Below are 16,428 nucleotides of genomic sequence, written 5' to 3'. Positions count from 1 at the left end.
CCTGTCGTGCCTCGAAGCTTGTCGCTCACCGGGCCTTGCCGGGACGCGTGGCGCGTCGCGGCAAGTTCCTTGAGATGCCTTGGTTGGCCTTCCCGGCAAGCTCCTCTTGCCGGGGCCTTGTCTCCTTGGCTGGAATACTTTGTTCTTGAATGTCTCCAAGGGAACCACGGAGGACCTTGGCGGTCACCTGGCAAGCCTTGCCGCGGGGCGCTGCAACTGCCCGTGTACAAGTTCGGGATACTAGGGTACCCCTATTCTAGTACACCGACAAGGCGCGACAAGACTCCAACCCGTGCACGGGAATCACCTGGTTGTGTATGTGTCTGTCAGGGCCTGATGTGTGTGCATGCACGTGTAGGTTGAGCACTTGACCGTGAGAGTGTGTGTTGGTCGTGTGGTGTACTGGTGTGTGCATGCATGTGTGCGTGTGTGCGTGTGAGTGTTGCGTGCGTGCGTGGCTGCGTGTGTACTGTGAGTGTTGCGTGCGTGCGTGGGTGCATGTGTTCGTGTGAGTGTTGCGTGCATGCAGTTCATGTGCATGCGTGCATGTGTGTATAATCACCACACCAGCTCATGTGTGTTAAAACAGACGGCTCAACATACAAATACAAGGCCACCTTATCCGTTGTGCCCGCGGTCATGACTTCGAACCACCTTCTAATATTTTGTAGTCGTTTGTTTTCATTCTTACTAGCAAGATGACCATGCGTTGCACGTAACATCAAAATGCATTCGTATGACTAGTTTGTCTTGTGAGAGAAAAGGATGAACGAGGGAAGGCCTTATTTGCAAATGTGGAGAGGTGTGTGGGTACCTTTTTGCAAAATTGCCATAGTTCCTTTCCTATTCGTCAGATATAAATCGGACGGCCTATATTGCAGGATGGCAGGCACACCATCATCACCAACTCTGTTTTTATAAGAGTGTATTTTATAAGAGTGTAGATGTAGAGTAGATACAAGCTGACAGGTGGGCACGATGGTAGTGGGATAATGTGATGCAACACTAGAGGTGCTGCGTGGAGCGTTTAATTGGTCAACTAGTCATGTCTTGAGCAAATACAGAGTTGTACGGTGAGCCCGTGACTGTATAATAACCACAAAAATATAAATGGTGACCGTAATGAGTGGATTCTGAAGTCGAATGTACGTATCATGCTTTCGCTTCAAATACAATGATCGTCATTATATATATCGCGAGAGAAAGATGAAACATGGGTGAATGTGCTGGGGGCTTACTTTTAGAGGACCTGGAGATAGTTTGTGTGCATACGTGAAAGGGGCGTAGAGGGGGGTATGCGATGGAGAGAGAGATGCTCTTCATTTCTCTTTATTATGACTAACTTTGTATATAGTATAAAAATATATAAATACACAGTGCAGAATAAATATCATTGTGGGCACCATGCAATGCAAATTAGCGTTCGTACTCCTCCATATAACTTTGTAATGTTGTATATATGCAGAAATTCTAAAATAATTTTTTTGCCACACTTTATTCAAAAGGAATGTTGTATGCGAAATAAACGTGAAGAGAGGGCTTTTTAGATCAATGTGGTACGTGATGTAACATGTGTGAATGTGTAGTTGATGCATTTGGCAGGGCCTAGAGAGGTATGTGTGTGTATTACGTATTCGACAGAGGCATGGATAGAGGGGCCAGCGGGGGTGTGTGGGAGAGATAGCACGAGAAATGAGAGTGGTCTAGAGAGAGAGACGAATATGACGTCACGGCGAGAGATTCCCTTGAGTGTGTATATGCAAGGGGGGGTAGAGGCACCAGGAGAATTGTTTTTGTGTGTGTGGTGTTTGTGTTGGTATGTGTGGGTGTGAGAAGATAACGAGACGTGGGGGCAAAGGGTGTGTCACCGCGTGAGGTCCGGTGGGTCGAGGTGAGGCCCGTCGTTCGGTTCTGTCCTGCGCCACATTGGTCGGCCCGTGACGCATTTAGGGAGACCCATGGATGACTAGTCGTACATGACAAAGATAGCAGAATTGTGAAGGACTCTGTGTCCACTGACAAAGCCGGCTAGGATTTGTAACCCTAGGTTCTCGGACTAAGGTAACCCCTTTATATCTGATATTACTATTCATCCAACCTAACTTTAAGGGGCATCCTACAGAATGCTCTGCTAGAATCATACTCGTCGATTAGGAAGAGAGATGTGAGACAATGCGTGAGAGACATGCCTAAAGATAATGTGCGTATAGAAGACATGTAGGCAGGTCTATGTATATAGAAAGGGTCGATGGGGATTGTGCGTTGTATGCTTCCGAGAGGAAGAGTGCTTGTGATAAAGGTTAGTGAAAACAGTCGTAAATGGTTACGAGAGGGAGGGAGTGTTATATCGAGAGCATGTGTGCGAGAAAGACACCTCGGGAGAGAGTGTGTGAGCATGTGTGAGAGACCATCGACGGAGAGTGAAACTACACATAAAAGACTGTTGTACACATTGATTAAAGATATAAATTGTATCCAAATATTACGATGGGATCATGATATTTGGAATTCACGCAAGGAACGGTCATTGATCCATGAGACATCTAGATTCTATCGAATTTGAGCATGTCTATGTTATTATTCGACACAATTGATCCACATAGTTAGTATTTTGAACTCCGGACAATGCATCACTTTAGCAATCGAATATAAACGTGAGTATAGTTCATGTTGTGTGTGTAAAGCACATTATACATACGAAAGTTGCACAATGAACATTATAAATAGCTACCTATGAACTAGCATACATATGAATTCAACTTGAGGTGGTTTAAACAATCGAATTCAACATGAAGTCCATTCAATTATTTGAATTTGATATCATGGCATTTGTAAATCATACCTAAATTATGGGGGCACCAATCTTTGCTCTGATTTTGTACATAATAGCATATGTAGTCGTGTACAAAATAGATTAAAATTTAGCTCCTCCGTTCCAAAATAATCGTAGTTATAGGATTTTCAAGTGTCAAAATTTCAAAAAGAAGCGGATAATTTAATGAGGTTTTCAAAGATACAAGGTCAAATATAACGTTGTCTATTTAGGTCAATCCTCATAGTTCAAGAGTACTCTAAACGTGAATGCTTGTGTTTCAAAATTTCAAACGAAGCACCAAAAGAGCCTCTACTCGTCCGAAACCGCGTGAGACCAATGTTTGGTAGTACAAGGAAATTACTTTTCTAATAACTCCGACCTGTGAAACCTACCGGCCCGACATCCAAAGGTCTAAACCGGGGTAGGTTTGTAGCTTCATCTAGACACCACGCAACCGCCTCTGAAAAACATTCATACACAATGTCCGCCTGAGCACACATGCATGCGGCCGAAATCGCTCCCGTCCACTATTTGGGACACCTGGGATTACCATCCTACCCCTGACCCGCAGTAGGTCCAAAATTTAAGAGGGGGGCAAAGTTTGTACTTTCCCCAAATTTCAAACAAGCGCATCCCATCTTGTGTTCAAAAAAGCCAAAAACAAGCGCGTCCCAGACCGAAACATGGTTCCCCCCCCTCCCCCACCCACTCGTCTGATTCCCCATTCGTACTCCGTGGGTGCAAAAACTACCTCTCCACCAGCCGCGAAACCCCAGCGCCCTCCGTCCGCCACCCCATCCCACCCATCAACCGCTGCTCTCCTCCATCACGCCGGAGCCGATACCCCGACATCGTCGTCCACCGCAACCTCAACCGCAACGCCCTCCACGGCTAGTAGTTGAAGCCGAGGCCGAGCCGTCTGTACCCGAGCCAGTTCAACCACGTCGTCCTGTGCCTCACCGCTGCCGCTCCAACTTCACCATCATCCACCGCAAAGGAGTTGTTCCTGCTACGCCGTCCTTAGCCACCTCGGATCTGCTTCCCCTCCGCCGATATACGGTCACGGCAACACAGTCAACAATTTGGCCATGGGTTTGTCCAAGGATCCACAGCTCTCCAAAACATAGGTTCCCCCGGGAGAAAAAATAAGATCGCCGCGACATATGGAGGAGACCACACTGGCAACCGATAAGGGTACTCCTCTTCCCTTATTCATGCAAATCTTACATGTCTGCTTGCACGGTATTCATCCCACAGAAGACACTAGTTGACCGCTTCTTCTTGATACTAGATGTTCCTAGTAACTCGCGATGCACAAGATTTCTCCTCATATACTATTTCATCTTAGCTAGAGGTTCGTCGCCCCCCTAAATTTTAGTTTCTGGTCAGTTGATTCCCAATTAATGGAAGCATTCCCCGGCGTAACAGGCGCTAGTACACCTATTATGCCGGGGAAGCAGCGCCTCGGTGTTTATCTTAGGGGCATGTGGGGCCTAGAGCTACTGGCGCCTGATCTAGAGGTCGGCCGGGATTAAAGGGATGGCCTGGGGGCGCTCCCTAGCACGGCGGTGGTGTGAGGTCGAGGGGAGGGCGGGGCGGCGGAGGCAGGGGTCTGGGCTAGTGGTCGCTGGCAGTTCGAGAAAGATCGTCAACAGTGACTTGCGGGAGGTAGACGAAGGCCATCTGCCCGTTCCTTATAGATCAGACAGTTCAATAAAAAAATCAACTGACCTATTTATTTTCAGTCGACTGTTATCTTAGATATGACCACATGTGGTGGTGTGCTGGAGGAGTACCTACATTTTCTGTGCTCATATATTACAAAATCATACATAGTAGAATCTAATTTTGTTTGCCATGCAATGTTGTAGAGCTATCATATGTCTCATGTCATTTATTTTTCAGCCACCTGCTATCTACTACTTTTATAGTGCACTAGTTCTGCACACACTTCACCCATACTCTCACTATTGTGTTTTTATGCAAGGGTATTTCAGAGTCTGCCTCAAGAGACGCAGAAAAGAAAAGAGAGAAGTCTTGCCAACTTTCTACGCGGGTAGGCACGACATGTTACAGTGCTATAAACGGTGCAGTGTCAGCAGATGGAGATGGTAAACGTAGCTCTGGAGTTGATGACCTCGCTCACAATGAACCACCATCCCAAGTGCTTGCTTTAACTTCGCAGTGTCATATGTGGTTGTATGTTCCATATGGTGTCTAGCTTGTATTCGAAAGGCCGAAGTCGGTCTTTATTAAGATAAGGAAAGATATTTTTTACATGAACCACCATCCCGTGAGCACCAGAAGACAAATAGCTAGTCAGGGCACTGGCCGAGCCAGTGACAAGCCCAGCAAAGACAGGCATCACTTGGAAGCCAACTAAAAAGCCGCGATGGTGGCGAAGCAGCCCGCCTCCCACCAGGCTCTCAGGTCCTAGATGATCATGCTCACCACTCCAGCCGGATGTCTAGCTTGTATTGCTTCCAATTTGGTTAAATGGCATCTACTTAGCTAACACATTATACGTTTGAATATGACATGATGTTCTGTTTTTGGTACATACTAGTACATCTGTGTATTAACCATGTTCTTACATCAAACTAATATTCTTGTGTATCCCTCATCAATCACTTACGATGAGGCAGGCAGGCAAGTGGACTACTCCTCATTTAATGAATGCAGCGTCAGCCTCCCAACATGATTCTCAAGAAACAGCAAGGCTAGATGAAGATAATAAACGTAGTAATCAGTTGATTACCACATTTCCCCTGCACTAGCATCGTGGGTGCTTGCTCTAACTTGGCAGCATGATATGTGGTTGCATGTTGCATATGATGTCTAGATTGTAATTCTTCCAATCTGGTTAAACTGCATGTGCTAGTCTGCTTAGCTTATACATTATACCTGTTAATGTGACATGCCTTCCTACATTTAGTACATAGTACATCTGTCTATTAAGCATGTCCTTACATAAAACTATTTTTTTGTATCTCGCATCAATCAATATGACGAGACACCTTTAGTATATGCAGTGCGATATTCGTTGCATCTTTCATATGATTTATAGCATGCGCTGCTTCTAATTTGTTGAAATTCCATTTATGATGGGACGCTTTTAACTTGGCAGAGTCATATTGGTTGCATCTCTCATGTGGTGTGTAGCTTGCATTGCTTCTTATTTGTTGGAATGGTTTTTGCTTAGTTTACACAAACAGTTGTGAACATGCCATGCCGTCTTGTTTTTCATACATATTCCATCCTGGTATCATGTGTTTGCCTTACATCAAAGTAGTGATTGTCAGTATCATGCATGAATGAGTTCTGAAGAGAGAATTTTATTGCTTTTTCTTGTCGGTTTTACTCGACAATTCAAAATCTATAAAGCGGAAGGAAGTTAGCAAGGCAGCGGGTAAAGGTGCCCCTTCCAAACGGAGGGCCTCTACAGTTTCTACTCCTCCACCCCCCAAGATGATTTCCAAGACAACACATGCATAGACACTCAACGTAGATGTGCTTATGATGAGCACGTCTCCCCTAGTGCACCATCACCGGTGCTCCCTCTAACTTGGCACTGTTATATGTGGTTGCATGTTATGTGTTATGTCTATCTTGTATTGCTTCTAATTTTGTTGAATTCCATCTGCTTACTTTACACATCATACTTGAATAAGACACGTGTTCCTGTTTCTAGAACATACAATATCTGTCTATCACACCATGTTCTTACATCAAATTACTACTGTTGTGTAACCTGCAACAATCACTTATCATAAGACACGTTTGACTTTGGAGTGTGATATAGGTTACATCTCGCATTCTTTTCTAGCTTGTACTACTAATTTGTTGAAATGGCACTTATGACGAGACCGTTTTAACTTGGTAGAGTGATATTCGTTGCATCTTTCATATGGTGTCTAGCTTTCATTGCTTCTAATTTGTTGAAATGCCTTCTCCTTAGTTTACACATCATAAGCTGTGAATATGCAATGCTGTGAATATGCAATGGCACTAATGACGAGAGACCTCTAACTTGGTAGTGTGATGTTGTTTGCATCTTGCATATGATTTATTTCTTGTACTGCTTCACATTTGTTTAAATGCCATTTATGATGAGACACTGTTAACTTGGTAGAGCGATATTTGTAGCATCTTTCATATGGTGTCTACCTTCCATTGCATTGCTTCTAATTTGGTGAAATGTCTTCTGCTTAGTTTACACATCATAGTTCTGGTTATCTCTTCCATCCTGTTTTTCGTACATATTCCATCCTCCTATCATGTGGTTTTCTAACATCAAAGTTCAGTTTGTCTGCATCACGCATCAATTTGTTCTGAAGAACTAAATTGTTATTCGTTTTTCTTGTCGGCTTGACTTAACATGGCAAAGAGAAAGAGGAAGAAACACAGAATGGCAGGGAATGAGAAGCGGATGAATCCTGCAGATTCTGTTGGTACTGATGGTGCAATAGAAGGTCAAAGTCCAGCGGAAAAGTCTACAAACAGGGTATCCCATGCTACACGAGCTGCAAAAAAGCCAAACAGAAATAAATAGCTGCCACCAAACAAGCAGAGACAGCCCTAGTTCTTGCAACACCTTCCACAGTACTACCAGTTGCACGAGTTACTCGTGCGTCAACTGAGCTAGCAGCACGTTCCCAAGCTCCCTTGCCACCTGAGACTACTTCCCAAGCACTCTTGACACAAGACGAGTTGGCAAGATCAGATGAACCTTGTGAGCTTCAACAGCAAGAAGGTAGTTGCTGGAGTCAAGTTACAGCTGCATGCTTCTTTATATGTAGTCTCACAGTTTGATGTACACTAACACTTCCTATGTTCGTTGTTGGACTAGCACCTAGGCACAAGAGGAAACAAACATCAGGGATAATGCTAGATAGGTTAACTAAATCTAGAGGAGGAAGAATGGAGATCCATTTTGAGGCAGGTTTAAAAGGCCACGTGATGCTACAAAGTCAGCCAAGTTAGTATCAGAGGCAGCGGTTGCCGTTAGATGTCATGTATGTATCCTCCCAACATGGATTCAGTATAGGAATGACAAAGACAAAACCTAGTTCAACACCTTCCTCGACCATTTATTTGTAAGTATGGTTATGTATTGAAACTAGTAATATCGTCTTGCTTTGTCCCATACTTTCTAGGTTGCTGATAATGAGACTCCGATAATTTTCAACAGATCAGGTTCAAGTTGGATAGCCAAGATGATGCAACCAGACAAGCTTGCACCCATGTTTTCAAGTCTTCTCTGCGACAGTATCGGTATAACTTGAGGAAAACCCACTTTGAAGGCAAGGCTAACAATGAACTTTCCCAAACATCTCCAGTGGAAAATATATCAGATGAAGACTGGAGGGGCCTCATTAAACACTGGTCTGATCCGAAGTATCAGGTACATTATATATATGTGATCACATCACATGTTGAAGTCCTATTTACGCATGTGCCACACAAATCTATCTTCTTGTAGGTGAATTGTTCAAAGAACAAGGCCAACCGTACGAAAGTGAAATTCCAACATATGACAGGATCTCGTAGCTATATTGCACACTGCGAGGCTCTTGTAATTAGCTGTTGTTTCACTCTTTTCGTTGTACCATATTATCACATCTATATTGACTTGTTCCAAATGCAGAGGAAAGCCCGCAAGGACCAAAAAGTACCTGAACCAAATGTTGTGGAAATCTTCAAGGACTGTCACACCAGCAAGAAGAAGGGCATGACTACACCAGTCAAAGCCGTTGTTGTAAGTCCTTAATCCTCATGCCTTTTAACTACTACTTACTCTGACTTGTGCCTTGAACTGCATGGTTTGCAGCCAATGTCTATTACTCTTTTCAATTTTATACACAATTGTCTTAGCGTATCATTGCACCTTACAAGGTTTAAAAGAGAGGAGTGATGTTCCTTTGATCTTGATCCGTAATCTAGTTCTGTGCTGGACTTGCCCACACAATGTTACAATTGCATGTTTGTCTGTTATCAGTTGTTTTGTGATATGAATGATGTCATACTATGCTTACTGTATTATAAACTTCGTCTCTTTATCCTTAGCCCTCAATACAATGTGAAGAAATAGAGAATACATTAGCGATGGTAGATGGTCATATGTTTGGAACCTGGTTTTATTATGGTACTTTGCAATAAAATACAACTAATATTTTACATGGGTTCACCAGAATAAGTCCTGTATATAGACCAAAGCTATTTTGTTTGGTCTTGCTGCCTCCTTAATATCTTCTGTTCCGGTAATACTAATGTAAAAACTCAACTTTTTAGTGAGCTATGGAAAAAATGGTGGAACTGAGGGAGTCCCGGATTAAGGGGTCGTCGGACAGCCGGACTATATGCGTATGCCGGACTATTGGACTACGAAGATACAAGATAGAAGACTTCGTCCCGTGTCCGGATGGGACTCTCCTTTGCGTGGAAGGCAAGCTTGGCGGTTAGGATATGAAGATCCCTTCCCTGTAACCGACTCTATGTAACCCTAGCCCCCTCCGGTGTCTATATAAACCAGAGGGTTTAGTCCATAGGACAAGAACAATCATAATCATAGGCTAGCTTCTAGGGTTTAGCCTCTACGGTCTCATGGTAGATCAACTCTTGTAATACTCATATCATCAAGATCAATCAAGCAGGAAGTAGGGTATTACCTCCATCGAGTTGTGTCCCCCGCCTCCTGTTACCATTAGCCTTAGACGCACAGTTCGGGACCCCCTACCCGCTATCCGCCGGTTTTGACACCGACATTGGTGCTTTCATTGAGAGTTCCACTATGTTGTCACCGTAAGGCTTGATGGCTCCTTCAATCATCTACAACAACGCAGTCCAGGGGGAAGTTTTGCTCCCCGGACAGATTTTCGTATTCGGTGGCTTCGCACCGCGGGCCAACTCGCTTGGCCATCTGGAGCAGATCGACAGCTACACCCCTGGCCATCAGGTCAGGTTTGGAAGCTTAAACTACACCGCCGACATCCGCGGAGACTTGATCTTTGACAGATTCGAGCCCATGATAGTCGCGCCCTGCCGCCACAATGAATATGACCTAAATCTGTCATCAGACTGTGTGCAGGAGATAGCGCTTGTAATCACTTTGGCCCTAGATCCAGAGTAGAGCGCGCCATCCAAGGACGAGAAGCTCAACCTCGCCACAGAGGTCATAGAGTTAGCGGCGCTAGAGCCGAACACAGATCTGACCTCCAACAAGGCATGTGTCATCGGAACCTCGAACTCGTCTCCGGCCATAGGCTCCGAACTGCATGGTTCCGCACCCATCGAATCTGATCGGGCGCCGATCTTAGGGTTCAGCTCCGCGAACATCTTCCAACACTCACCCCTAGGCGATGTGTTAAACTCATTAAAGTAACCCTCCTTGTCAGGAGATTCTTGGCCGAACTATGTCTGGCTTGAGTGGGAAGCGGATGACGAAGAACTTCGTCACCCACCCACCACCCACTTGATAGCCACTGTCAACGATTTGACCGGCATGCTTGATTTCGACTCCGAAGACATTGACGGTATGGATGACGATGCCGGAGAAGAACAGGAACCACCGCCCACAGGGCGCTGGACAACCACCTCTTATTACGACATACATGGTGGATACACCCAAAGAAGACAATGGCGATGACAAAAAGGATCCAGTTGAGGATAAGCTTCCTGAGAAGCAGCCAAAGCACTGACGTCAGCAGCGCCGCTCTAAATCACGCCATGATAAAAATAGCGATGCTGGCACAAGAGAAAATAGCACTCTGGACGATGCCGAAGACAACGAAGACCCCGCCAAGCCAAGTTTCGAACAGGCTGAACGGGAAGACGGGCGAGCCAGCCCCGATGAACATGCTGTGAACAACGACTAGGAGGACAGCAATTACATGCCTCTCTCCGAGGATGAGGTCAGCCTCGGCGATGGAGAATTTATCGTGCCAGAGGATCCCGTCGAGTAGGAGCGTTTTAGGCGCCGGCTTATATCCACGGCAAAGAGCCTGAAGAAGAAGAAGAAGAAGCTTCAAGCTGATCAAGATCTGCTCACTGATAGATGGACTGAGGTCCTGGCAGCCGAGGAATACGGACTCGAACACCCAACCAAAAGTTACCTGAAGCGCAAATTGCTACCCAATTCAATGATGAGGCGCTGGAGCCAGCACTACCAGTGCATAATGCGGCTGACCGACCAGCGCGTGGCCGAGATAAAATGGCAATTCAGCCCGAACACCAGTCGGCACTGCCTCGCCGAACAAATAGAAACACAACAGCTCGGGGATACACACATGACCCGCGATACGACTTGGAAAACAGAGCAGGACAAACCAGATTGATCTATGGATTGCGGGGGGGTGCCCCAACGTGCAACGATGGCCACTAAGCAGGATATAACAAATACAAACCTGTCCGGGTCGAATACCGCAGACGGCTCCACCCGAGCTGCGTCTCGACGTAGCCCAACACAGAGGCGCTGCACACCCCCTATGCTTCACTGATGAAGTAATGGAGCATGAATTCCTAGAAGGGTTTAAACCCATAAACATTGAATCGTATGATGGAACAACAGATCCCGCGGTATGGATCGAGGACTTCCTTCTCCATATACATATGGCCCGCGACGATGATCTCCATGCCATCAAGTATCTCCCGCTAAAACGCAAGGGTCCAGCTCGACACTGGTTGAACAGTCTGCCCAAAAACTCCATTGGCAGTTGGGAAAACCTGGAAGATGCATTCCTTGACAACTTCCAAGGCACTTATGTCCGACCTACGGATGCCGATGACTTAAGTCATATAATCCAACAGCCCGGAGAGTCAGCCATGAAATTATGGACTCGATTCTTAACTAAAAAGAACCAAATTGTTGACAGTCCGGATGCCGAAGCCCTAGCAGCCTTTAAGCATAACATCCGTGACGAGTGGCTCGCCTGACACCTCGGCCAAGAGAAGCCGAAGTCCATGGAAGCCCTTACGACGCTCATGACCCGCTTTTGTGTGGGCTATGATAGCTGGCTAGCTCGTAGCAATAGCACCTCAAGTAAACCTGGCACTTCTGAAGCCAGAGACAGCAATGGCAAGCCCCGACGCAGTAGACACAAGCGTCGAAATACTGGAGATAACTCCGAAGACACGGCCATCAATGCTGGATTCAGTTGCTCCAAGTCCGGTCAGCGGAAAAAGCCATTTAATAGAAATAATCCGGGCCCGTCCAGTGTGGACCGCATACTCGATCGTCCATGCCAAATCCACAGCAGCCCCGATAAACCAGCCAATCATACCAACAGAGAGTGTTGGGTCTTTAAATAGGCCTGCAAGTTAAACGCCGAAAACAAGGAAAAGGGATCGCAAAGCAATGACGACGAGGAGCCCCGGCCACCGAACACAGGGGGACAGAAGAAGTTTCCTCCCCAAGTTAAAACGGTGAATATGATATATGCTACCCATATACCCAAAAGGGAGCAAAAGCGCGCACTAAGGGACGTCTACACGATGGAGCCAGTCGCCCCAAAATACAACCCATGGTCCTCCTGTCCGATCACTTTCGATCAAAGGGACCATCCGACCAGTATCCGTCACGGCAGTTCAGCCGCACTGGTGCTCGACTATAGAGACCAGTATCCGTCGTCCGAGTAGTGCATGATAATTTTCGAAGCGAAGAATTAATCTTCGACATCGTCCCTTCCGTAGTGGTTATCACACACTGCTCGGACGAACCGCATTTGCTCGTTTCAACGCAGTGCCGCACTATGCCTACCTTAAGCTCAAGATGCTCGGACCTCGCGGTGTTATAATAGTCAATGGAAATACGGAGCGCTCCCTCCGTACGGAGGAGCACACCACGGCCCTTGCAGCAGAAGTACAGAGTAGCCTCCTTAGGCAACACCTCAATTCGGCAATAAAGCCGACGGACACCGTCAAGCGAGTCTGAGCTACTCTGCAGCAGGACCGCCCGGCTCGTCCAGAGCTCAGCTAGCAACCTGGCCTTCGTCCCATCCACAATCAAGCGGTGAAATTCGTGCCGCGCGTACACAACTATGCACTTAAAATACCATGGGCACGGGCAGAGGCACGGCTAGACCGCAGTCCACAATGCGGCTCAACTGCTCCCGGATCCACATACCTTCCCTTTTTTCTCTTTCTTTCAGGTTTTCTCTCCTCTCGAGCCTTTTTCTCATAAACCTGATCACCGGACCCATCGTGGGACGGATACACCAAGAAAGCTAGGGCTTGGACGTACAAGGGAATACTGAGGTGGTCTCTGCTAATGATCGTCATACCTTGTTTTAAAATACCCGCACGCAACTTGATACGTCTCCGTCATATCTATAATTTTTGATTGTTCCATGCCAATATTATTCAACTTTCATATACTTTTGGCAACTTTTTATATTATTTTTGGGACTAACATATTGATCCTGTGCCCAGTGCCAGTTCCTGTCTGTTGCATGTTTTATGTTTCGCGGAAACCCCATATCAAACGGAGTCCAAACGGGATAAAAACGGACGGAGAATTATTTTGGAATATTTGTGATTTTTGGGAGGAGGAATCAACGCGAGACGATGCCCGAGGTGGCCACGAGATAGGGGCCCACGCCCACTTAAAGTGGGCGTGCCCCCCACCCTCGTGGGCCACCCGGAAGGCAGTTGATGCCCTTCTTTGGCCGCAAGAAAGCTAATTTTTGGAAAATGATCTGGGCGAAGGTTTCAATCCAATCGGAGCTATGGATCTCCAGATATAAAGGAAATGGTGCCAGGGCAGAATTCCAGAAGGCATAAACAGAGAGATAGATCCAATCTTTGAGGGGCTCTCGCCCCTTCCACACCATGGGAGCCAAGGACCAGAGGGGAAACCCTTCTCCCATCTAGGGAGGAGGTCAAGGAAGAAGAAGAAGAAGGGAGGCCCTCTCCCCCTTGCTTCCGGTGGCGCCGGAACGCCGCCGGGGGCCATCATCATCACCGCGATCTTCACCAACACTGCCGTCATCTTCACCAACATCTCCATCACCTTCCCCCTTCTATATTCAGCGGTCCACTCTCCCGCAACCCGTTGTACCCTCTACTTGAACATGGTGTTTATGCTTCATATTATTATCCAATGATGTGTTGCCATCCTATGATGTCTGAGTAGATTTTCGTTGTCCTATCAATGATTGATGAATTGCTATGGTTGGTTTAATTTGCCTGTGGTTATGTTGCTGTCCAATTGTGCCCTCCGTGTCGCGCAAGCATTAGGGATTCCCGCTATAGGGTGTTGCAATACATTCATGATTCGCTTATAGTGGGTTGCTTGAGTGATAGAAGCATAAACCCGAGTAAGGGGATTGTTGCGTATGGGATAAAGGGGACTTGATGCTTTAATGCTATGGTTGGGTTTTACCTTAATGAATCTTTAGTAGTTGCGGACGCTTGCTAGAGTTCCAATCTTAAGTGCATATGATCCAAGAAGAGAAAGTATGTTAGCTTATGCCTCTCCCACATAGAACTCGCTATCGGTCTAGTAACGTACTCAATTGCTTCGGGACAATTTCACCACTCTTACCACCACTTTTCCACACTCACTACATTTAATTTATTGCATCTTTATTTAAACAGCCCCTACTTTTTATTTATGTGTTCTTTATTATCTTGCAAACCAATCCTATCACACCTGCAAAGTACTTGTAGTTTCGTACTTGTTGTCGGTGTCAAAACCGGCGGATCTCGGGTAGGGGTCCCGAACTGTGCGTCTAGGCGGATGGTAACAGGAGACAAGGGACACGATGTTTTACCCAGGTTCGGGCCCTCTTGATGGAGGTAAAACCCTACGTCCTGCTTGATTGATATTGATATTGTGGATGTTTACAAGAGTGGATCTACCACGAGATCAAGGAGGCTAAACCCTAGAAGCTAGCCTATGGTATGATTGTAATGGTTGTTGTTGTGTCCTACGGACTAGAGCCATCCGGTTTATATAGACACAGGAGAGGGCTAGGGTTACATAGAGTCGGTTACAATGGTAGGAGATCTACGTATCCGTATCGCAAATCTTGCCTTCCACGCCAAGGAAAGTCCCATCTGGACACGGGACGAAGTCTTCAATCTTGTATCTTCATAGTCTTGGAGTCCGGTCGATGATGATAGTCCGGCCGATGATAGTTCGGTTGATGATGGTAGTCCGGCTATCCGGACACCCCCTAATCCAGGACTCCCTCAGTAGCCCCTGAACCAGGCTTCAATGCCGATAAGTCCGGTGCGTATATTGCTTGGCATTGCAAGGCGGGTTCCTCCTCCGAATGATGGAAGATGGTGAACACCAGGATAGTGTCCGGCTCTGCAAAACAAATTCCACATTCCACCGTAGAGAGAATAATATATACACAAGTTCAATCTGCTGACGTTTTTTGCGGCATGACGTCACACCACTACCAAGCCATTACTTGAATCGTTTTTTACTCTACCACCTCAGCGCATTTAGCGAAGCGGTTTCCTTGGCACGTCTTGTCGAAGCAGAGATCGTGTTCCCCCTTAACCCGGGATTCTCATCAATACGGACATGGGTAACCCAACCACGCCCGTTGCCACGCCCCCTCTATCGAAGGCGAGTCCCAAACGGTCACGGAGACGGCTCTCGGTATTCTCCCTCTTTATAACGGGACCAAGGCTCGTTTCTTTTCTTCAATCCTCCATCGAATCCTCTCCCTGCTCCAAGTTCCAGCACCTAGAGCTCCAGATTCGAGCGCTTCGGACCTTCAACGATGTCCGGTTCCGACCTCCAGGGCCGGTGGATGCCCTCCTCCATCACGGAGGAGGACGTGCTAAAGCTGCGGGAGGCCAAGTACCTGGCTTATGAGATTTCGCATAGGTTGCCTGCCGAAGGGCAGGCCATCCCCACCCCCGAGCCCGGTGAGTATGTCATTTTTTTATCCCACCTCCGTCGGGTTTTAGGCTTCCCGATGGATCCTTTTGTGAGAGGGCTCATGTTTTACTATGGGTTGGAATTCCACGATTTGGCTCCGGAGTCCATCCTCCATATTTCCGCATTTATTGTCGTCTGCGAAGCCTTCCTCGGCGTCACCCCTCACTTCGGCCTGTGGCTGAAGACCTTCAATGTGGCACCGAAGATGATCGGGGGGCGTCAAGCGGAGTGCGGCGGGGCGGCCATAAGTAGGAGGGCCGATGCCCCGTGGCCCGCTGGCTCCTTCCAAGAGGAGCTTGGCCCGTGGCAGCAAGAGTGGTTCTATATTACCGTTCCGAGGGGCCGCAAACAAAAGCCGCCGCCCTTATTCCGCCCGGGACCTCCACGACGGTTGATGTCGTGGGTCACCCAAGGGCTCAACTAGGGGCCATGCCCCTACTGCAGGGCCAGATTCGAGATCTCCAAACGAGGGAGGTTGATATGGTGGTGGTAATGCAGGTTATGCTGATTAGGCGTCTCCCGCCCTGCAAACGCCGCCCTCTCCGGCTGTGGGAGTTCAATCCGGAGGGCCCACGGATTCTTCAACACTTCATGGGTATGACACCCCTGGAGATGTACAAATTATTCTTCGGATTGCAAGAGGCGCGTCCGGAATTGACCGAGGATGCTGGCCTAAGCTGCAATCGCCCGGATACTCAAGTAAGTAGTTCCAAGTCCG

Source organism: Triticum dicoccoides, chromosome 4B (assembly GCF_002162155.2).
Source record: "Triticum dicoccoides isolate Atlit2015 ecotype Zavitan chromosome 4B, WEW_v2.0, whole genome shotgun sequence".
In the NCBI taxonomy this organism is placed as follows: Eukaryota; Viridiplantae; Streptophyta; class Magnoliopsida; order Poales; family Poaceae; genus Triticum; species Triticum dicoccoides.
The sequence above is the reverse complement of the archived record's forward strand: the minus strand, read 5'-3'. Positions refer to the sequence as shown.